The sequence below is a fragment of the Elephas maximus genome, chromosome 1 (genome assembly GCF_024166365.1).
Source record: "Elephas maximus indicus isolate mEleMax1 chromosome 1, mEleMax1 primary haplotype, whole genome shotgun sequence".
NCBI lineage: Eukaryota > Metazoa > Chordata > Mammalia > Proboscidea > Elephantidae > Elephas > Elephas maximus.
In genome coordinates, this window is record NC_064819.1 from 80,417,150 (window position 1) to 80,440,855 (window position 23,706).

General features: G+C 40.7%; 3 non-coding genes and 1 pseudogene across 3 annotated transcripts; 2 read left to right on the plus strand and 2 right to left on the minus strand.

The window, feature by feature from the left end:
* The window catches only part of LOC126062099 (etoposide-induced protein 2.4 homolog), a 268,050-nt pseudogene that overhangs the window by 122,665 nt on the left and 121,679 nt on the right, over window positions 1-23,706 (plus strand).
* On the plus strand, window positions 862-943 carry TRNAS-AGA (transfer RNA serine (anticodon AGA)). The gene has a single exon. It is a non-coding gene; the product is annotated as a tRNA-Ser (tRNA).
* On the minus strand, window positions 3,130-3,201 carry TRNAA-AGC (transfer RNA alanine (anticodon AGC)). The gene has a single exon. It is a non-coding gene; the product is annotated as a tRNA-Ala (tRNA).
* On the minus strand, window positions 10,455-10,526 carry TRNAA-AGC (transfer RNA alanine (anticodon AGC)). Its single transcript has one exon. It is a non-coding gene; the product is annotated as a tRNA-Ala (tRNA).

The window sequence follows — 23,706 nt, forward strand, 5'->3', positions numbered from 1 at the left end:
CTTGAGGAGCTATTACATATGTATATCTCCTATAACCAACATCCAGACTAAGATACAGAACTTCTCAGCTCTCAGAAGCTCTCTTGTATCTCTCTCAATCAATTCCCATTTTCTGATCCTGTAGTTTGATGTACTATAAACGGAATCATACAATATGTGCCCATTTGAGAATAGCTTCTTTCATGTAATATGTTTTTTATTGGCTCCATCCACTTTGTTTCTAGTACTAGTAGTTCCTTTGTATTGTCGTCATATTCCACTGTATTATACTGCACATCACGATTTTTCATTCATTTCACTTTAGATGTACATATAAAACAACTAATGTAGCTAAGAACATTTTTGTACATTTCTTCCAAGAGCAATACTCATTCATTTTTCATGAGTCTAAATGCACCCGTGGAGTTTCAGGGTTATAGTAAGTATATATATATATATATATATATATATATATATATATATATATATATATATATATATATATGTACACACACACGTATATAGCTTTAGGCACTATTTCCAAATAGTGTACAAGTGTGAATGTGTCAGTTGTCAGTGTCATCAGAAATGTGTGAAAGTTTCAGTTGTTCCGTATTATCAACAAGAGTTGATATTTTCAGTTCTTTTATCTGAAGCCATTTTGGTGAAGGGGAGTATTATTTCATTGTTTTTAGTTTGCATTTTCTTTGTAATTAATGACGTCCAGTTGTTGCACCCCACCAGACCAGCTGAGAGAGTGACTTGGAGGCGTACGGGTCAGATTCCAGGCGGAGAGGGCTGGGGGGTGTGGGCGGCAGGGGAATAGGCGTCGGGGGTGGGGGCGGGGACGAAAGGCACTATGGAAAGTAATTGCGGCCAGCTGTAGTCGTGGCCGAGTGGTTAAGGCGATGGACTAGAAATCCATTGGGGTTTCCCCGCGCAGGTTCGAATCCTGCCGACTACGTACTGTTTGGTCTCTTGGCGCTGAGTTGGTTAGGCGTGTTTTCTTGGATACCGAAAGCTGCGATTCTCCTCTGACCAATAGGGTTCGGTAGGAGTCGGAGTTGATGTCACTTTTTCCTTTTTTTTTTAATGCCACTTGTGGCACCCTAGCCCGAAAGAGCCGAGCTCCTCCACGGAGCTGCCTGGCCTATGATGAGAGATTTTTGAGGCACTTCTCACTCCCGTGTAGTTGATAGTTTGAACGGTGAAGAAATGGCCGACAGTGTCAAAACCTTTCTCCAGGACCTTGCCAGGGGAATGAAGGACTCCATCTGGGTTATTTGTAAAAATTGTACTGAGAAGGCCAGGTAGTGTCCTGAGGCATACGAGAGCCCCGAGCATAGAGCCGAAGCAAGGGCGTGAGCTACGTACTGTTGATAAAATGGAGCCGCAGGAGGTGAACAAGCAGAAAAGCTTCTTCCCGTTTTACCTATTCCTCCCCTTTGTCGCCCTCCTCCTGCTCTACCAAACCATCACTGTCTCAAAATAACGAAATTTATTTTTAGACATGGACAGCAAAGGAGCTCATATAATTTTGGTGAGTGAGTGGATAATACTGATACGTTAAGATTAGGTATTTATAAACACAAGGGCCTTGCAAATAAAAAGTTAAGTAATATTTGAAAGAGTGGCCAAAACAGGTACTTTCAGGCAGCTGAAATAGCTTGGTTGGGAGAGCGTTAGCCTGAGAATCTGGGGCTCTGTGTTTCAATTCTGGGTTTTGGTAGTGGTGTCTAGTTTTCCAAAATTACTATGATCCCTAACAGTTACATCCCAAGGCGCTGGAATTCTAATAGAACTGAGTATAGCACAGCTAAACCTGCAAATCTCGGAACCTGTGTAAGGCCAAAACCCGTCATAAAAAGAAAAAGTAAATGTTTTCCGCTAAAAGGAGCAATAGAAAAGTGGTAAGACTGTCAAGGGCAGTAAACCTGCGAAACCAAAAATGAAAAACAAGGCAGTCTCGTCAAGTCCGGCACTCACAGGTTCCAGTCTACATTTATCCAACAGGGAAGTATGTGAAGAAAGTTACATTAATATCTATATCATCTCTCGGTGCAATTTTTACTGATTTTTTTCAATTCCAATTACGTTGTGCAGATATATATTTTTTTCATCCTCTGTTTTATTTACACTTTCCTGAGGTCATCCATGGAAATCCTGGTTCCATAGTGGTTAAGTGCTATATGGCTGTTAACTAAAAGTTGGGATTTCAAATCCACCAGGTGCTCCTTGGAATCTCTGTGGTGCGGTTCTGCTCTGTCCTATAGGGTCGCTATGAATTGGAATCCACTCAACGGTGATCAGTTTTGGGGGTTTGAAGTTTTCCATGAAATGTTAACTGACATTTTGCGTGTCTTGTTTTTCTTCTTTGTAACTGACAACAGGTAACAATTTATTTAAAATAATAATAATTAAAAAAAAGCCAAACCCACTGCTGTCGAGTCCATTCCAACTCATACCAGGTAATAGGACAGAGTAAAACCGCCCCACAGGATTTCCAAGGAGCGGATGGTGAATTCTTGGTTGGCAGCCTCGCCCTCAAACATTATGCTACCAGGCTCAGGTAATAATAGCAATTTTATATTGGTTGCTTATAGCTTAGGATAAGTGCTACAAGTGTTGGGAGGGAAGAATCCAGAATACTCTGTTATTAGGTATCTGTTTTGCTAGTGAGGTGATACAGTGTTATTTGGAAGTAGATTAGTTGTAGAAATATATTGTAAACTCTAGGGCAAACACTAGCCAAATTTTAAAATGAAGTGTAATTGATATGCTAAGAGAGGAGGGAAAATGCAGTTTGTGCTTTTCTTCCCTGCCTCTTAATAACAATGAAAACTTGCAGAAAGGAGAAGAAGCCTTCTATGACGTGGTGGAATGTTGCTTCGCCATGAGCAGACCCGGGGTGTGAGCACTTTGTTTTCCTCCAATTCGTTCCTGTCTTTATTGTGCTTAAGCGGCCCAGTTGGGTGGCTCAAAGAGTGTCAAGGACCGTGGTCCAAGTAAGTATAAAGCGATTTACCCTGTCTGATAGTAGGGAAAAAAAAAAGTAAAGATATTCACAAAGAGAAAAGTGGGAAAAGTCTGAAAATATAAAAACGTGCCAATGTTCACCTGTGAGTCGGTAAGGAAAAAAAGGCATCCAGATGGAGGTGCTGGGGATCGAACCCAGGGCCTCGTGCATGCTAAGCACGCGCTCTACCACTGAGCTACACCCCCTTGTTAAGCCAGGTGTGAGGCTGTTATGTAATGCTGATTTACACAATTGTCTGCAGGCGGTTTAAATCTTACGTTTTCACAGAGCAAAACTTACTGTGTTCAGTTGTTCTGTTCCTGGGTTGGATCCTGCCTCGCAGCCTGCCACGAGAAGCGGGAAACACATTCCGGACCAAATGACCCTGAGATCTCCCAGCAGCCACTGGCTTCTTCAAGGACTGCTTTTAACTGCCTGAGTGTCAGTTGCAGTCCACCACGAGGGAGAGTCCCCGGACTGAACGTTCTGTTGTCTGATTTTCTTTTTGAAAAATCTCTGTCTGTGAAGCTTGCAGAAAGACATAAAAGATAGGAGAATACAAAGATGAGTCTTGTGGACTCTGCGAGGGAATCAAGAACCAGGTGGGGAGATAAGACTAGAGGTTCATTAACTCACAGTACCTTACGGAATCGAAGAGCGACAAGTACATGTTTCATAGTCAAGCTCATGCAAAGGGCTGCGTCCAGCCCCTGGATTTGGAAACGTGGCGAAACTTTGCCTCCGCGATGCTGTACCGCTGCTTTTTAAGAGGCGGAAGTCAGAATGGAGGAGAAAAGGCCTCTGTTGTTAAAATGTCTCTTTTAGACCAAATTATTTCCTTAATGAAGAAAGCATAGGAGAAACGCCTTATAGGCTAGGCACAACCTTCAAAACAAATTCACTCTTTATAAACTTTCCCCACGCCTGCAGAACTCCGCAAATCTATAAGGTCTCCAAGAGTCCGAATCGACTAGACCGCAATGGGGTTTTTTTTTTTTTTTTTGAAGGCGCGAAAAGTAGACGCTTCCCAAGTTAAGGAAATACGTGGTGTGACTGTTAATCCAGATATGATGGAGAAAATCCAAATCTTCACGGATGGAAGGGACGGGTGCCCGGAATCTACTGTTTAAGTTACTACTGTATTAGAAAGACACCTGTCTGGGAACTGAACTGCGAGGAGGATGGGGCGCGAGCGAGTGGGTGAATAGGAGAGAGGGGCGAGTTTTACCGCGAAGGAAAGGAGGATGCTGTGCGGAGGAGAGAAGCAGCAGCAGGGTAGTAGACGGCAGAGAGAAGAGGAATAGGGTTTGAAAATGGGTCACTAAGAACGGTAGGATAGGTATCGGCGCGCAGGTGGGAAGTGACCAAGTTCTGGTCTTTACTGTGTTTTTTGTAGGCCCTCGGGAAGGGAGAGGCTAAAGTCCTTTCAAAGCGTCTTGTCTTTTTCTTTGGGGGCATTGAATAGAGTTAGAAAGGGGGGAGAAGGAGCTTGATTTGGGACTTCATTTATTTAGGATACTTATGAATTTAAGGTGCAAATTCATGTTAATGTTTGATAAGCACGGTGAGTTTGAGACTAGAATGGTACAAAGCTCTCTTACTTCAGGTTTTTATAAAGCATGTGGCTGTTAAGGACAGGGTCTCTGCACAGAGGTCGAGCCTGAAGAGAGTCCACTGTAATTTGCAGATTTGGCGCTCCCTAAGAATTTTTTTTTTTTTTTAAGAGTATTCATTGAAAACCAAGGGAAAAGCTTTGCCTCTAGAGTGATGTTGGACTCTGGAGTTCATATTACCATTACCTTCTTGGAATTTCTGAGAAGATCTAATAAGCAACAGCTCCCAGGTGAGATGACTTGTAGAATTTCCACATTCTGTTGCATCGCCTTTCTTTTGAATAGGCATAAATATGGATCTCTCTTAATCAGCTGGCCAGGTAGTTATCTTCCAGATTTCTTGGCATAGACTAGCCAGCACTTCCAGTGTTGCGTTCGTTTGTTGAAACGTCTCAACTGGTATTCTGTCAATTCCTTCAGCCGTGTTATTCTCCAATGCCTTCAGTGCATCTTGGACTTCTTCCTTTGGTATCATGCATTCTTGATCATATGCTACTTTCTGGAGTAATTGAACACCAATCCATTCTTTTTGGTTCACTGACTGTGTATTCCTTCCAACTCCTTTTCATGATTTCTATGTTGTTCAGTATTTTCCCCATAGAATCCTTCAATATTGCAACTTGAGGCTTGAATTTTTTCTTCAGATATTTCGGTTTGAGAAATGCCAAGGGTGTTCTTCCCTTTTGGGAAAGTCCAGGTCTTTGCACATGTCAGCATAATACTTTACTTAGTCTTCTTGAGCTGCCTTTTGAAATCTTTCCTCTGACTCATTTACTTCATCATTTCTTCCATTTGCTTTAGCTACTTCACATTGAAGAGTAAGTTTCAGAGTCTCTTGTGACATCGATTTTGGTCTTTTCTTTCTTCCTTGTCTTTTTAATGACCTCTTGTTTTCTTCACATATGATGTCCTTCACCAATTCATCTGGTCTTTGGACATTAGTGTTCAACAGGTCAAATCTATTCTAGAGATGGTCTCTAAATTCAGGTAGGATATACTGAAGGTAGTACTTTGGCTCTTCTGGACTTATTATAATTTTCCTCAGCTTCAACTTGAACTTGCATATGAGTAATTGATGGTCTGTCCTGCAGACTGATGATATTCAGCTTTGCCATTGTCTCTTTCCACAGATGCAGTCGATTTGATTCCTATGTATTCCACCTGGTGCGGTCCACGTGTAGTCGCTGTTTATGTTGATGAAAAAAAGATATTTGCAATGAAGAAGGCATTGGTCTTGCGAAATTCTATCATGCAATCTCTGGCATTGTTTCTATCACCAAGGGCATATTTCCCAACTCCTGATCCTTCTTCGTTTCCAACTTTCGCATTCCAATCACCAGTAACTATCAATACATCCTGACTGCATGTGTGATCAATTTTAGACTGCAGAAGTTGGTAAAAACTTCAATTGCCTCATCTTTGGCCTTACAGTTTGGTGCAGAAATTTGAATAATAATGGTGTTAACTGGTCTTCCTTTTTGCTTATGGGTATTATCCTATCACTGACAGCACTGTACTTCAGGATAGGTCTTGAAATGTTCTTTTTGATGATGAATGTAATGCCATTCCTCTTCAATTTGTCATTCCTGGCATTGTAGACCATAGGATTGTCTTATTCAAAATGGCCAATACCAGTCCATTTCAGCTCACTAATGCCTAAGATGGAGATGTTTATGTATTGCCTTTCATTTTTGACAATTTCCAATTTTCCTAGATTCATAGTTCATATATTCCACATTCCGATTATTAATGAATGCTTGCAGCTGTTTCTTCTCATTCTGAGTTGTGCTACATCAACAAATGAAGGTCCCAAAGCTCAACTCCACCCATGTATTAAGGTCGACTCCACTTTGAGGAGACAGCTCTTCCTCAATCATCTTTCGAATGCCTCCCAAGCTGAGGGGCTCATCTTCCAGCACTATATCAGACAATGTTCTGCTGCTATTCATAAGTTTTTCACTGGCTAATGTTTTTCATAAGTAGACTGCCAGGTCCTTCTTCCTAGTCTCTGTTAGTGTTGAAGCTCAGCTGAAACCCATCCATCATGGATGGTCCTACTGCTATTTGAACACTGGTGGCATAACTTCCAGCATATGGCAACAAGCAAGCCTACACAGTACAACAAACTGACAGACATGTGGGGGGACATGGGCAATTTGGTCCTTCAGGGAATTTGAATGTGTCTGTGAATCTTCTATGAATTTGCCTTGGTCTAGTTGTGCTGACTTACCCAATATTGTGTACTGTTTCGCCCTTCACCAAAGTTACCACTTCTCTGTTGTCTAGTTAGTGTTTTTCCCTCCCCACTCTTCCCCTATCTTGCAACCATCAAAGATTGTTTCTGTGGGTGTGGAAACTTTTCGTGAGTTTTTATAATAGTGGTCTCGTACAATATTTATCCTTTTGTGATTGACTTATTTCACTCAGCATGATGCCCTCCAGATTCATCCATGTTGTCAGATGTTTCGCAGAGTCATCACTGTTCTTTATGGTTACATAGTATTCCATTGTGTGTATGTACCATAGTTTGTTTAACCATTCATCTGTTGATGGGCACTTAGGTTGTTTCCATCTTTTTTTGCTATTGTGAATAATGCTGCAATGAACATGGGTGTGCATATGTCTATTCCTGTGACAGTTCTTATTTCTCTAGGATGTATTCCTACGAGTGGGATGGTTGTATCATATGGCCTTTCTATTTCCAGCTTTTTAAGGAAGCACTGTATTGTTGTTCCAAAATGGTTATACCATTTTGTATTCCCACCAGAAGTGCATTAATATTCCAATCTGTCCAAAGTTGTTATTTTCTGTTTTTGTTTTCTAATTCCTGCCACTAATGTTGGGGTGAGATGGTATCTCATTGTAGCTTTGGTTTGCATTTCTGTAAGGCTAGTGATCGTGAGCCTTTTCTTGTGTGTCTGTAAGCTGCCTGAATGTCTTCTTTGGTGAAGTTTCTGTTCATATCCTTTGCCCATTTTTTAATCGGATTATTTGTCTTTTTGTTGTAGAGGTGTTGGATTTTCCTATAAATTTAGATCTTTTTCGGATATGTCATAGCCAAAGCTTTTTTCCCAGTTTGTAGTATTTCTTTTTACTCTTTTGATGAAGTCTTTGGATGAACATAAATGTTTAATTTTTACGAGTTTCCAGTTACCTAGCTTATTTTCTGGTGTTTGTGTATTGGTATTCATGGTTTGTATCCTACTTATGCCATATATTAGGGCCCCTTGGTTGACCCTATTTTTTCTTCCATAATCTTTATAGTTTTTGGTTTTATATTTAGATTTTTGATCCATTTTAAATTAGTTGTTGTATATGGTGTATAGGTCTTATTTCATTTTTTTTTTTTTTTTTTTTACAGATGGAACTTCAGTTTTACCAGCACAACTTGTTAAAAACACTGTCTTCTCCCAATCTAATGGACTTTGGTCCTTTGTTAGAGATCAATTGACTATAGGTGGATGGGCCTTTTTTTTTTTTTTCCCCCAAGAGAAGGGAAGTGTGTCTAGGAAGAAAACTTTTAGTGTAGTGAATTATGTTGCACTTACATTGTTTCTAAGTTTTGTGTAAAAATTGATTTTCTACCCCAGAGTTGTACAAACTTTCTGTTTTGGCATTTCCAGTGATTATATTTGGTTTTGCTTTTCATTTTTTACTTTTAAATTTTGTATCTATTTGAAATTTATTTTAGTGTCACCAGTGATATACTGATCTAAGCTTCTATTTTCCTAGATGGCTACCCAGTTAGCCCAACACCAATAGTCGAATAATCCACCAATTTCTATTGATTTGAGTTGCTACCTCTCTCATATTTTCATTTATATATTTGTTATAAGTGGAGTCTTAAATAAGCTATTTGTTTTCCAATTTCTGGGTGGCTCCATTGGACTAAATGTGATTTGAGTGGTCTAACAAGGGCTTGTTTACTTTATGTTAATATCTGAATGTGTCATTTACCCAAGACCTACGTTGATATAAGGGTCTCTGTGTGGCCAGTAAGATTTGTGCTCAACCAGTAACCTAAAGTTTGGTAGTTCAAACCTACACAGTGACAGCGCAAAAGAAAGGCCTAGCAATCTGTTTCCGTGAAGATTACAGCCAAGAAAATCCCGTGGAGCAGTTCTACTCTGTAACACATGTGGTCACCATGAGTCAGAATCAACCCACCCGAAGGTAATGCATTAGTTATTTTTGTTATTGTCATTATTGTATTGTAAAACAAAGTGGTTGCAATAGTGTGGGAGGCCAGACCATTGTGGCCTGCTGGTGGGAATGTATATTAGGTGAGATACATCAGAATTACCACCGCATATAACATACACTGCTTCAGCAATTCCATCTACAAAAAGTACTCACATCCATTTGAAATGTCAGATAGGGATATTACTTATTGCAGCATTATTTGTATGGGCAAGATATATATTATAGTCTATCCATAAAACGGAGTTCTTTGCTTCTAAGCAAAGAAGGAAGAAACTTTTTCTGTATTGATTTGGAAATTATTACAACATAAAAAAAAAAGGTGAAGTGAAAAAACCAAGATGCAGTGAAATGCATTTGGAACTTCCTTATTTGTATAAAAAGTGGAAAAAATAATATCCATGATGGGATACCCAAGAAACTATGCTTGTCTGTGCAAGGAGAACTAGGTGACTGGGAAGGCTGTGGGAGATTCAGGGATGAGACTTTTACACTATTTTGGCAGCAACAAGTTTGGTTTTTGGCCCATCAAGCAGGGACACCGGATACCTAAATTTCACGTTTTTTTGCTGTCTCTTTATGATACCCGGATATCATAAAGTGTAAAGACAGCCAAGGAACAAAATCTATTTGAGAGCACTCTTTCTGCCCCCCTCACCTGACCAAGGCTGTTTGGGAGGGGTACCTGGGTCTCCCCTTCCCTCCCTGACCCCTTGGAATCTCTGTGTTGCAGTTCTGCTCATTCCTATAGGGTTGCTATGAATTGGAATCCACTCAACGGTGATCGCTTTTGGGGATGTGAAGTCTTCCATGAAATGTTAACTGACATTTTGCATCTCTTGTTTTTCTTATTTATAACTGACAGCAGATAACAATTTATTTAAAATAATAATAATTAAAAAAGCCAAAACCCGCTGCTGTCGAGTCCATTCCAACTCATACCAGGTAATAAGGACAGAGTAAAACCGCCCCACAGAGTTTCCAAGGAGCGGATGGTGAATTCTTGGTTGGCAGCCTAGCCCTCAAACATCATGCCACCAGGCTCAGGTAATAATAGCAATTTTATATTGGTTGATTGTAGCTTAGGATAAGTGAAATGTATGACAGCAATGCTTTAAGTGTTGGGAGGGAAGAATCCAGAATACTCTTGTTAGGTATCTGTTTCGCTAGTGAGGTGATAGAGCGTTATTTGGAAGTGGATATTGTAAACTCTGGGGCAACCACTAGCGAAATTTTAAAATGAAGTGTAGTTGATATGCCAAGAGAGGAGGGAAAATGCAGTCTATGCTTTTCTTCCTTGCTTCTTAATAGCAGTGAAAACTTGCAGAAAGGAGAAGAGGCCGTCTATGACGTGGTGGAATGTTGCTTCGCCGTGAGCAGGTCCGGAGTGAGCACTTTGTTTTCCTCCAATTTTGTCCTGTCTTTTTTTATTGTGTTTAAGCAGCCAGGTTGCCTGGCTCAAAGAGTGTCATGGGCCGTGGTCCAAGTGAGTAAGTTTGAAGCGATTTACCCTGTCTGTGAATAGGAAAACACAAGTAAAGATATTCACAAAGAGGAAAGTGGGAAAAGTCTGGGGAAAAAAAAAAAAAACACAAAAGCTTGCCAGTGTACTCCTGTGAGTCCGTAAGGAAGAAAAGACCACCATATGGAGGTGCTGGGGATCGAACCCAGGGCCTCGTGCATGCTAAGCACGCGCTCTACCTCTGAGCTACACCCCCTTTTTATGTGATGCAGTGAGGCTTTTACGTAATGCTGATTTACACAATTGTCTGCAGGCGGTTTAAATCTTAACTTTTTCACAGAGCAAAACTTACTGTGTTCAGTTGTTCTGTTCCTGGGTTGGATCCTGCCTCGCGGCCTGCCACGAGAAGCGGGAAACACATTCCGGACCAAATGACCCTGAGATCTCCCAGCAGCCACTGGCTTCTTCAAGGACTGCTTTTAACTGCCTGAGTGTCAGTTGCAGTCCACCACGAGGGAGAGTCCCCGGACTGAACGTTCTGTTGTCTGATTTTCTTTTTGAAAAATCTCTGTCTGTGAAGCTTGCAGAAAGACATAAAAGATAGGAGAATACAAAGATGAGTCTTGTGGGCTCTGCGAGGGAATCAAGAACCAGGTGGGGAGATAAGACTAGAGGTTCATTAACTCACAGTACCTTACGGAATCGAAGAGCGACAAGTACATGTTTCATAGTCAAGCTCATGCAAAGGGCTGCGTCCAGCCCCTGGATTTGGGAACGTTGCGAAAGCTTTGCCTCCGCGATGCTGTACCGCTGCTTTTTTAAGAGGCGGAAGTCAGAATGGAGGAGAAAAGGCCTCTGTTGTTAAAATGTCTCTTTTAGACCAAATTATTTCCTTAATGAAGAAAGCATAGGAGAAACGCCTTACAGGCTAGGCACAAATTCACTCTTTATAAACTTTCCCCACGCCTGCAGAACTCCGCAAATCTATAAGGTCTCGGAGAGTTCGAATCGACTCGATAGCAACGGGTTTTTTTTTTTTTTTAATTTATTTGAAGGCACAAAAAGTAGACGCTTCCCACGTTAAGCAAATGCGTGGCGTGACTGTTAATCCAGATATGATGGAGAAAATCCAAATCTTCATGGATGGAAGGGATGGGTGCCCGGAATCTACTGTTTAAGTTACTATTGTATTAGAAAGACACCTGTCTGGGAACTGAACTGCGAGGAGGAGGGGGCGCGAGCGAGTGGGTGAATAGGGGAGGGGGCGAGTTTTGCCGCGGAGGAAAGGAGGATGCTGTGCGGAGGAGAGAAGCAGCAGCAGGGTAGTAGACGGCAGAGAGAAGAGGAATAGGGTTTGAAAATGGGTCACTAAGAACGGGTAGGATAGGGATCGGCGCGCAGGTGGAAAGTGACCAAGTTCTGGTCTTTACTGTGTTTTCTGTAGGCCCTCGGGAAGGGAGAGGCTAAAGTCCTTTCAAAGCGTCTTGTCTTTTTCTTTGGGGGCATTGAATAGAGTTAGAAAGGGGGGAGAAGGAGCTTGATTTGGGACTTCATTTATTTAGGATACTTATGAATTTAAGGTGCAAATTCATGTTAATGTTTGATAAGCACGGTGAGTTTGAGACTAGAATGGTACAAAGCTCTCTTACTTCAGGTTTTTATAAAGCATGTGGCTGTTAAGGACAGGGTCTCTGCACGGAGGTCGAGCCTGAAGAGAGTCCACTGTAATTTGCAGATTTGGCCCTCCCTAAGAGTATTCATTGAAAACCAAGGGAAAAGCTTTGCCTCTAGAGTGATGTTGCACTCTGGAGTTCATACTAATTACCATCACCTTCTTGGAATTTCTGAGAAGATCTAATAAGCAACAGCTCCCAGGTGAGATGACTTGTAGAATTTCCACATTCTGTTGCGTCGCCTTCCTTTTGAATAGGCATAAATATGGATCTCTTTTAATCAGCTGGCCAGGTAGTTATCTTCCAGATTTCCTGGCATAGACTAGTGAGGGCTTCCAGTGTTGCGTTAGTTTGTTGAAACATCTCAACTGGTGTTCTGTCAATTCCGGCAGCGGTGTTATTCTCCAATGCCTTCAGTGCATCTTGGACTTCTTCCTTTGGTATCATCCATTCTTGATCATATGCTACTTCCTGGAATGATTGAAAACCAGTCAGTTCTTTATGGTTATCCGACTGTGTATTCCTTCCATCTCCTTTTCGTGCTTTCTATGTTGTTCAGTATTTTCCCCATACAAAAAAGTATTTTTTTTTTTGTATGGGGGAAAATACTGAATCCTTCCATATAGCAACTCAAGGCTTGAGTGTTTTCTTCAGATCTTTCAGTTTGAGAAATGCCAAGCGTGTTCTTCCCTTTTGGGAAAGTCCAGGTCTTTGCACAAGTCAGTATAATACTTTACTTAGTCTTCTTGAGCTGTCTTTTGAAATCTTTCGTTCAACTCATTTACTTCATCATTTCTTCCATTTGCTTTAGCTACTTCACATTGAAGAGAAAGTTTCAGAGTCTCTTGTGACATCGATTTTGGTCTTTTCTTTCTTCCTTGTCTTTTTAATGACCTCTTGTTTTCTTCGTATATGATGTCCTTGATGTCATTCACCAATTCATCTGGTCTTTGGACATTAGTGTTCAAAAGGTCAAATCTATTCTAGAGATGGTCTCTAAATTCAGGTAGGATATACTGAAGGTAGTACTTTGGCTCTTGTGGACTTGTTATAATTTTCTTCAGCTTCAACTTGAACTTGCATATGAGCAATTGATGGTCCATCCTGCAGACTGATGATATTGAGATTTGCCATTGTCTCTTTCCACAGATGTAGTCGATTTGATTCCTATGTATTCCATCTGGTGAGGTCCACGTGTAGTCGCTGTTTATGTTGTTGAAAAAAGATATTTGCAATGAAGAAGGCATTGGTCTTGTGAAATTCTATCGTGCAATCTCTGGCATTGTTTGTATCACCAAGGGCATATTTCCCAACTCCTGATCCTTCTTCATTTCCAACTTCAGCATTCCAATCACCAGTAACTATCAATACATCCTGACTGCATGTGTGATCAATTTTAGACTGCAGAAGTTGGTAAAAACTTCAATTGCCTCATCTTTGGCCTTACAGTTTGGTGCAGAAATTTGAATAATAATGGTATTAACTGGTCTTCCTTTTTGCTTATGGGTATTATCCTATCACTGACAGCACTGTACTTCAGGATAGGTCTTGAAATGTTCTTTTTGATGATGAATGTAATGCCATTCCTCTTCAATTGGTCATTCCTGGCATTGTAGACCATAGGATTGTCTTATTCAAAATGGCCAATACCAGTCCATTTCAGCTCACTAATGCCTAAGATGGAGATGTTTATGTATTGCCTTTCATTTTTGACAATTTCCAATTTTCCTAGATTCATAGGTCATATATTCCACATTCTGATTATTAATGAATGCTTGCAGCTGTTTCTTCTCATTCTGAGTTGTGCTACATCAACAAATGAAGGTCCCAAAGCTCAACTCCACCCATATATTAAGGTCGACTCCACTTTGAGGAGACAGCTCTTCCTCAATCATCTTTCGAATGCCTCCCAAGCTGAGGGGCTCATCTTCCAGCACTATATCAGACAATGTTCTGCTGCTATTCATAAGTTTTTCACTGGCTAATGTTTTTTCATAAGTAGACTGCCAGGTTCTTCCTCCTAGTCTCTGTTAGTGTTGAAGCTCAGCTGAAACCCATCCATCATGGATGACCCTACTGGTATTTGGACACTGGTGGCATAGCTTCCAGTGTATGGCAACAAGCAAGCCTACACAGTACTACAAACTGACAGACGTGTGGGGGGACATGGGCAATTTGGTCCTTCAGGGAATTTGAATGTTTCTATGAATCTTCTATGAATTCGCCTTACCCTATATTGTGTACTGTTTCGCCCTTCACCAAAGTTAGCACTTCTCTGTTGTCTGGTTAGTGTTTTTCCCTCCCCACTCTTCCCCTGTCTTGCAACCATCAAAGACTGTTTCTGTGTGTGTGGAAACTTTTCGTGAGTTTTTATAATAGTGGTCTCGTAGAATATTTATCCTTTTGTGATTGACTTATTTCACTCAGCATGATGCCCTCCAGATTCATCCATGTTGTCAGATGTTTCGCAGAGTCATCACTGTTCTTTATTGTTGCATAGTATTCCATTGCGTGTATGTACCATAGTTTGTTTAACCATTCATCTGCTGATGGGCACTTAGGTTGTTTCCATCTTTTTTGCTATTGTGAATAACGCTGCAATGAACATGGGTGTGCATATGTCTATTCCTGTGACAGTTCTTACTTCTCTAGGATGTATTCCTATGAGTGGGATTGTTGTATCATATGGCCTTTCTATTTCCAGCTTTTTAAGGAAGCACTGTATTGTGTTCCAAAATGGTTATACCATTTTGCATTCCCACCAGAAGCGCATAAACATTCCAATCTCTCCAAGGGTTGTTATTTTCTGTTTCTGTTTTTTAATTCCTGCCAGTAATGTTGGGATGAGATGGTATCTCAGTGTAGTTTTGATTTGCATTTCTGCAATGGCTAGTGATCGTGAGCCTTTTCTTGTGTGTCTGTAAGCTGCCTGAATGTCTTCTTTGGTGAAGTGTCTGTTCATATCCTTTGCCCATTTTTTAATTGGATTATTTGTCTTTTTGTTGTAGAGGTGTTGGATTTTCCTGTAAATTTTAGAGAATAGACCTTTGTCAGATATGTCATAGCCAAAGCTTTTTTCCTGGTTTATAGGATTTCTTTTTACTCTTTTGGTGAAGTCTTTGGATGAACATAAGTGTTTAACTTTTAGAAGATTCCTGTTACCTAGCTTATTTTCTGGTGTTTGCGTATTGTTAGTCATGGTTTGTATCCTACTTATGCTATATATTAGGGCGCTGTGGTTGACCCTATTTTTTCTTCCATAATCTTTATAGTTTTTGGTTTATATTTAGATTTTTGATCCATTTTAAATTAGTTGTTGTATATGGTGGAAGGTATAGGTCTTATTTCATTTTTTTTAAGATGGTACTTCAGTTTTACCAGCACAACTTGTTAAAAACACTGTCTTTTCCCAATCTAATGGACTTTGGTCCTTTGTTAGAGATCAATTGACTATAGGTGGATGGGTCTTTTTTTTTTTTTTTTAAGAGAATGGAAGTGTGTCTAGGAAGAAATTTTTTTAGTGTAGTGAATTATGTTGCACTTTCATTGTTTCTAAGTTTCATGTAAAAATTGATTTTCTACCCCGGAGTTGTACAAACTTTCTGTTTTGGCATTTCCAGTAATTATATTTGGTTTTGCTTTTCATTTTTTACTTTTAAATTTTATATCTATTTGAAATTTATTTTAGTGTCGCCAGTGATATACTGATCTAAGCTTCTATTTTCCTAGATGGCTACCCAGTTAGCCCAACACCAATAGTTGAATAATCCACCAATTTCTATTGATTTGAGTTGCTACCTCTCTCATATTTTCATTTATATATTTGTTATAAGTGGAGTCTTAAATAAGCTATTTGTTTTCCAATTTCTGGGTGGCTCCATTGGACTAAATGTGATTTGAGTGGTCTAACAAGGGCTTGTTTACTTTATGTTAATATCTGAATGTGTCATTTACCCAAGACCTATGTTGATATAAGGGTCTCTGTGTGGCCAGTAAGATTTGTGCTCAACTAGTAACCTAAAGGTTGGTAGTTCAAACCCACACAGTGGCAGCGCAAAAGAAAGGCCTAGCAACCTGTTTTCGTGAAGATTACAGCCAAGAAAACCCAGTGGAGTAGTTCTGCTCTGTAACACGCGTGGTCACCATGAGTCAGAATCAACCCACCAGAAGGCAATGCATTAGTTATTTTTGTTATTGTCATTATTGTATTATAACACAAAGTGGTTACAATAGTGTGGGAGGCCAGACCATTGTGGCCTGCTGGTGGGAATGTATATTAGGCGAGATACATCAGAATTACCATCACATATAATACACACTGCTTCAGCAATTCCATCTACAAAAAGTACTCACATCCATTTGAAATGTCAGATAGGGATATTACTTATTGCAGCATTATTTGTATGGGCAAGATACATATTATAGTCTATCCATAAAATGGAGTTCTTTGCTGCTGAGCAAAGAAGGAAGAAACTTTTTCTGTACTGATTTGGAAATTACTACAACATAGGTGAAGTGAAGAAACCAAGATGCAGTGAAATGTATTTGGAACTTTCTTATTTGTATGAAAGTGGGAAAAATAATATCCATGACGGGATACCCAAGAAACTATGCCTGCCTGTGCAAGGAGAACTAGGTGACTGGGAAGGCTGTGGGAGAGTCAGGGATGAGACTTTTACACTATTTTGGCAGCAACAAGTTTGGTTTTTGGCCCATCAAGCAGGGACACCGGATACCTAAGTTTCACCTCTTTTGCTGTCTCTTTATGATACCCGAATACCATAAAGTGTAAAGACAGCCAAGGAATAAAATCTATTTGAGAGCACTCTTCCTGCCAGCTCTCACCTGACCAAGGCGGTTTGGGAGGGGTACCTGGGTCTCCCCTTCCCTGCCCCGACCCCCCCCCCACTCATTCCCTCATCCCCAGTCACGGTGTGTCCTAGGGGACCCAGGCCCTACTGCGTCACCCGGACTCTCACAGCCCTTTCGCAGTTCAACGCGGGACCTCTGGAGTGCAGAGCTGCGTTCAGGTTCACTGCCAGCCGGCCTCCGCCCTCTGAGAGTCCCGAGGGGATGCACAGAGGGCAGGTGGGTGGGCGAACTCGGGGGTCATCTCAGCGTGCAAGGGCCCGGAAAAAGGCGAGAAGGTATTCTTTTAGAATTGATGACCTACTGTATCTCAGACCAGGCCTTGGGTGAGTAGAGAGCACAGCAGCGGTTCGCTGGAGCCTTAAGGCCCTTCACCTTGTGAGGACTGTGCCTGGATCAGGGACTCAGTGCGGCCAGCCGCGCCCATTTCGCTCTCCCTTCGCCCAAGAAGCTCTATACCTATGGTTGTAAGGCTAGAGTCTTTACAACGCTGGACACTGGCTTTTTACGGGAGCAACGATTTTAAGGGAGACTTTGTAGCTGAATTTGAAATTCCTAGCCTACTCTTCTCCTTTCCCTTCCCTCCCTTCAAATGACAACTTGCTGTGAGTGCAAGTGAAGCTTACTCGGTGGTCTGAGTCTCTTAGTGAAGTTCATTTGTTAGAAATCATCAGAAGAGGACATGGAACCAGGGATATAATTGCTGATGTCGGATGGATCCTGGCTGAAAGCAGAGAATACCAGAAGGGTGTTTACCTGTGTTTTATTGATTATGCAAAGGCATTCCACTGTGTGGATCATAACAAACTATGGATTACACTGCGAAGAATGGGAATTCCAGAACACTTAATTGTGCTCATGAGGAACCTTTACACAGATCAAGAGGGAGTTGTTCAGACAGAACAAGGGGATACTGATTGGTTTAAAGTCAGGAAAGGTGTGTGTCAGGGTTGTATTCTTTCACCATACCTATTCAATCTGTATGCTGAGCAAATAATTCAAGAAGCTGGACTATATGAAGAAGAACAGGGCATCAGGATTGGAGGAAGAATCATTAACAACCTGCATTATGCAGATGACACAACCTTGCTTGCTGAAAGTGAAGAGGACTTGAAGCACTTACTAATGAAGATCAAAGACCACAGCCTTCAGTATGGCTTGCACCTCAACATAAAGAAAATAAAAATCCTCACAACTGGACCCATGAGCAACATCATGATAAATGGAGAAAAGATTGAAGTAGTCAAGGGTTTCATTTTACTTGGATCCACAATCAACAGCCATGGAAGCAGCAGTCAAGAAATCAAAAGGCTCATTGTATTGGGTAAATCTGCTGCAAAGGACCTCTTCAAAGTGTTGAAGAGCAAAGATGTCACCCTGAAGACTAAGGTGCACCTGACTCATGCCATGGTATTTTCAATTGCCTCATATGCATGTGAAAGCTGGACAATGAATAAGGAAGACTGAAGAAGAGTTGCCGCCTTTGAATTGTGGTGTTGGCAAAGAATATTGAATAAACCATGGACTGCCAAAAGAACAAACAAATCTGTCTTGGAAGAAGTGCAGCCAGAATGTTCCTTAGAGGCAAAGATGGCGAGACTGCGTCTTACATACTTTGGACATGTTGCCAGGAGGGATCAGTCCCTGGAGAAGGACATCATGCTTGGCAGAGTACAGGGTCAGCGGAAAAGAGGAAGACCCTCAACGAGGTGGATTGACACAGTGGCTGCAACAATGAGCTCAAGCATAACAACGATTGTAAGGATGGTGCAGGACCAGGCAGTGTTTCGATCTGTTGTGCATAGGGTTGCTATGAGTTGGAACCAACTCGATGGCACCTAACAACGACAACACAGTGGGCCGTATAGAATTGCTCCATAGTGTTTTTAAGGCTTTCACCTTTCAGGAGCAGATTACCAGGCCTGTCTTCTGAGGCACCTCTGAGTGGTTTCAACCTGCCAACCTTATGACTAGTAATGGCTTAAGTCTTTGCCCTTTGCCTGCTCTCTTTGCTCTATTCCGATTCTTGCTGAGCAAAGCAGGAAGAGAGGAATGAAGAAGCCTACAGTAAATGTTGGGATGGGTTTCTTGATCAGGAAACAGAATGTCAATAGACTTTTAAGAGAAATAACTACGGTAAAAAGAGGATAATGCCTGAACAGGGCCTTAAACCCTGGACCCTCAGATTAAAAGCCTAGTACTTTACCAACTGAGCCACCGATGCTCCTGTATTTCACTGTTCCTGAGTACCTAATGTAGGTTTTATGAAGGCCAATTGCTTTTATGTTTCGTGTCCTGGTTGCCAAATAGCTTTCTTGTAATTCTCCTACTTGCCAAGAAGATCCTGTTTCAAACAGATGTTAGAATCGCTAGGAGAATTTCCCTTCCTTCTATCTTGTCTTCTGTCTCTTTAGACTGTCAGAAACAGACTTGGTTGACCAGACAAAGCACTGTTGGCTTTCAGATCACATTGCTACACCCAGAGGGCTTCATTTTTCCCAAACGTCCCTTTGTTTCTTATTTATCCATCTGCATCTATTTTTCTCGAAGCAACATTCATGCTACTCTTCTTCGTCTCCCTCTGCATTGTTTTGTATGTACATCTTTCTTGCAGCCTTGGGAGGCAAAGGGGAAAAGAGCTGAAGGAGAGAACAATTGAAGACTGGCGAGAAAGTTCCATAATGGTGGGCAAGCAATAGTGTGTGGGTTTAATCTTCTGTTACTCTATGCTTGCTTATGTTCATGATGCAACTTCTCCACCATCTGTGATCCACTCTTTCTTTTCATTTTATTTCTCCTCCTCCTTCTCTTTGGTCTCCTTTTTCTCTTCCTCCTCCAAGTCTTCATATCATGAATACTGTTTGCTGCTCTCATCCAAAGGAAAATAATTATCTAGATGAATTAGATAATTCATCTAGATATACACCAGGACATACCATCTAGAATATGACCTAAGATTCTTTTTAAGTTTTGACCTAAACCTGGAGAAAATATTGTACAAGGAATATGGGAACAAATGGCGAAGTTTTGGAGTGAAGGAAAGCTTAATCTCTTTGGGGAGGACAGACGGGGCAGGGAGTTGGAAAAGACTATTGTTTATTTCTTCCAAATAACTCAATACTTCCAAGAAACCAAGACTATGTGAAAACTGAATGTGTGGTTACTTAACTTTTTTTTTTTTTTTGGAATTTGTGGATTACTCATCTCCCTACCCTACCAATATACAAAACAGAGTTGCTGATGGGTCACACCTTGTATTGTTTTGTTTTCTGGATCAACTTGCAGGGAAACTAGGAAACAACTTTTAGGCAAAACACTTTGGGGTTAGTTAACATTTCAATTCAACATTTCAATGAGACATTCTGAGCTATTTTGGCCCTCTTCTCTCCATGTGAAGTAGCTTAGAAGTCACCAAACTGTACCTCACACATTGGGACCACTCTTCCAGGGGGGTTTGTGATCCACCACCTAGTCCCATCTCTATATTAGGTGATTCTTCTACTTGTTAGTAGAGGATCAAGTTGTTTAAACCTATATTATGAATGGATTATAATAAAATATTTTCCTGGCACTATAAGCAGGCATTTCTGACAAAGGTATCTCTTGTTCTAGCTTCCAGATCTTTCTCCCTGGAGCAGCGCCATTTTATCTTTGAGACAGAAAAGTTCAAAACATACTAACTTCTGGCAATTCCTCTCCTCATGCTGTCATCTGCACCCCCTTCAATGCAGAGTTTAGTTCTTGGCTCATAATTCTCCATCCAAATGCATCATCCTTATAAGTAACTTAGATAAGAACGCCCTTGAAGAAATATGTTACTTCTGATCATCTTTTAATCTTAGTTTATTAATTCTAAGTAATTGTTTTCAGAGCTTTCATATGATATTTGATTCTTTTGTTGAATGTTGTTAAAATTTCCTCTAATTGCAAAATTGAAAATTTGAAAACAGAAACCTAATGTCTCCTTATCAGCAATTTCATGCTTGTATAGCGCCCTCACAGCATCGGCCTTGTGGTGTAATGGATAAGGTGTCTGATCCCAGATCTAGAGAACTGAGCGTTTAAGACTCTTCATGGTCATCTTATCGTGCAACAAGTATAAGGTTCTTGAATTGACTTCCAATGACTAATTCCTGAGGTGTTGTTGGAAGGGAGAAATGATATAGGCAAAGTTTCTCCTTTCACAAATCAATAATTAATATTGAAGAGGCTTTGGAAATCTAAAATGGGCTGAGCCTCAAAAACATAAAGGAGCAAATCTGTGTACCCACTAACGATCATCATCTTGTCCTCTCAGTTTATTACTTTTTTATAATGATTTTTCAAGATTTCAATGGGTTTTGTTTTTTTCTTCAAGGTATTAGTGAATCTTTAATTCCAAGGAACTGTGAATCACAAGTTCTTATTATGTTTCTTTCTCTTTACTTTGTATAGATGCCTTATCTTCTCAATCAATTCCAGGTCCTTTATGGTTACTCTTCTACTTCTTCTTTTTTTTTCCTTGGTCTCTTCCTGTTTCAATTTGCAGGAATAATAGGAGCAACCTGATTTAGTGACTGGAAACTAACCCATGATGTGATGTGATGGTTGTAGTTCTTCTGCCAAAGATTCTACATAGGTGCTAGATCATATAAGGAAATGCTGTCTATAAAATTCAGAACACAATCTATAACTCTTTATCTTCAAAACATTTTTCCATAACCTCAGGTTTTTTAAAATAATTTTTATTGTGCTTTAAGTGAAAGTTTACAACTCAAGTCAGTCTGTCACTTATAAGCTTACATACACCTTACGCCATACTCCTACTTACTCTCCCTCCAATGAGTCAGCCCACTCCCTCCTTCTAGTCTCTCCTTTCGTGACGGTTTTGCCAGTTTCTAACCCTCTCTACCCTCACATCTCCCTTCCAGACAGGAGATGCCAAGACAGTGTCAAGTGTCCACCTGATACAAGTAGCTCACTCTTCATCAGCGTCTCTCTCCAACCCATTGTCCAGTCCCTTCCACGTCTGATGAGTTGTCTTCGGGAATGGTTCCTGTCCTGGGACAACAGAAGGTTTGGGGACCATGACCGCTGGGATTCTTCTAGTCTCAGTCAGACCATTAAGTCTGGTCTTTTTATAAGAATTTGGGGTCTGCATCCCACTGTTCTCCTGCTCCCTCAGGGGTTCTCTGTTATGTTCCCTGTCAGGGCAGTCATCGGTTGTGGCCGGGCACCATCTAGTTCTTCTGGTCTCAGGATGATGTAAGTCTCTGGTTCATGTGGCCCTTTCTGTCTCTGGCTCATAGTTATCCTGTGACCTTGGTGTTCCTCATTCTCCTTTGATTCAGGTGGGTTGAGACCAATTGATGCATCTTAGATGGCCCCTTGTTAGCATTTAAGACCCCAGATGCCACACTTCAAAGTATAACCTCAGTTTTGAGAATCCTTCCAAAACACTTTGACTTTTATTCTTCCTAGGACCTATGTGGATTATACATAAAATTTAAAGGTACTAGATTCCTGAATAGAACACAGAGAGCATATGTACACTTCTTCTACTAAGTTCATTTTCAATATCTCATAATATCCTATAATTTAAGAATTCTTACCAAGTCCCTCCTTTGAGGAGATGTTCAAACAGTGCTATACACAGTAGATTGGACCTTCTCAGAAATGATACATAAAATACATGTTTGAGACTTTCAAGTACGATTTGATTTAACAAGAACGCAACCCTGCGTCCCTCCATATCTGGAACATACAATGGTATGTTTAAAATCCAGGTTGCTGTAGCCACTATATCAACCAATAACTTTACAGTTACCCCAAAACTATCCTAATTGTGCTTTACAACTCTTAGAGCCAAATGAATTCCTGCTCTATCATTAGCACCACTATCATTCTGCCCATACTCAAGTGATAGCATATCTTTGTGTCTGATGCCTGTCCAATGGTCTCCTTCAAGAAGGCCTTTGCCAAAAGATATGAACAGGCACTTCACTAAAGAAGAAATTCAGGTAGCTAACAGATACATGAGGAAATGCTCATGATCATTAGCCATTAGAGAAATGCAAATCAAAACTACAATGAGATTCCATCTCACTCCCACAAGGCTGGTATTAATCCAAAAAACACAAAATAATAAATGTTGGAGAGGTTGTAGAGAGACTGGAACACTGCTGGTGGAAATGTAAAATGGTAACAACCACTTTGGAAATCCACTTGGCGCTTCCTGAAAAAGCTAGAAATAGAACCACCATATGATCCAGCAATCCCACTGCTTGGAATATATCCTAGAGAAATAAAAGCCTTTACACAAACAGATATATGCACACCCATGTTCATTGCGGCACTGTTTACAATAGCAAAAAGATGGAAGCAACCAAGGTGCCCATCAATGGATGAATGGATAAATAAATTATGGTATATTCATACAACAGAATACTATGCATCGATAAAGAATAATGATGAAACCGTGAATCATTTCATATCATGGAGGAATCTGGAAGGCATTATGCTGAGTGAAATTAGTCAGTTTCTAAAGGACAAATATTGTATGAGACCACTATTATAAGAACTCAAGATATAGCTTAAACAGAGAAGAAAATATTCTTTGATGGTTACAAGAGTGGAGAGGGAGGGAGGGAGGGAGAGAGGGAGGAGGGTATTCACTAGTTAGATAGTAAACAAGAACTATTCTAGGTGAAGGGAAAGACAAAACACAATACAGGAGAGGTCAGCACAATTGGGCTAAACCACAAACAATGAAGTTTCCTGAATAAACTGAACACTTCGAAGGCCAGTATAGCAGGGGTAGGGGTTTGGGGACCATGGTTTCAGGGGACATCTAGTTTAATTTGCATAATAAAATCTGTTAAGAAAACATTCTGCATCCCACTTTGGAGACTCGCG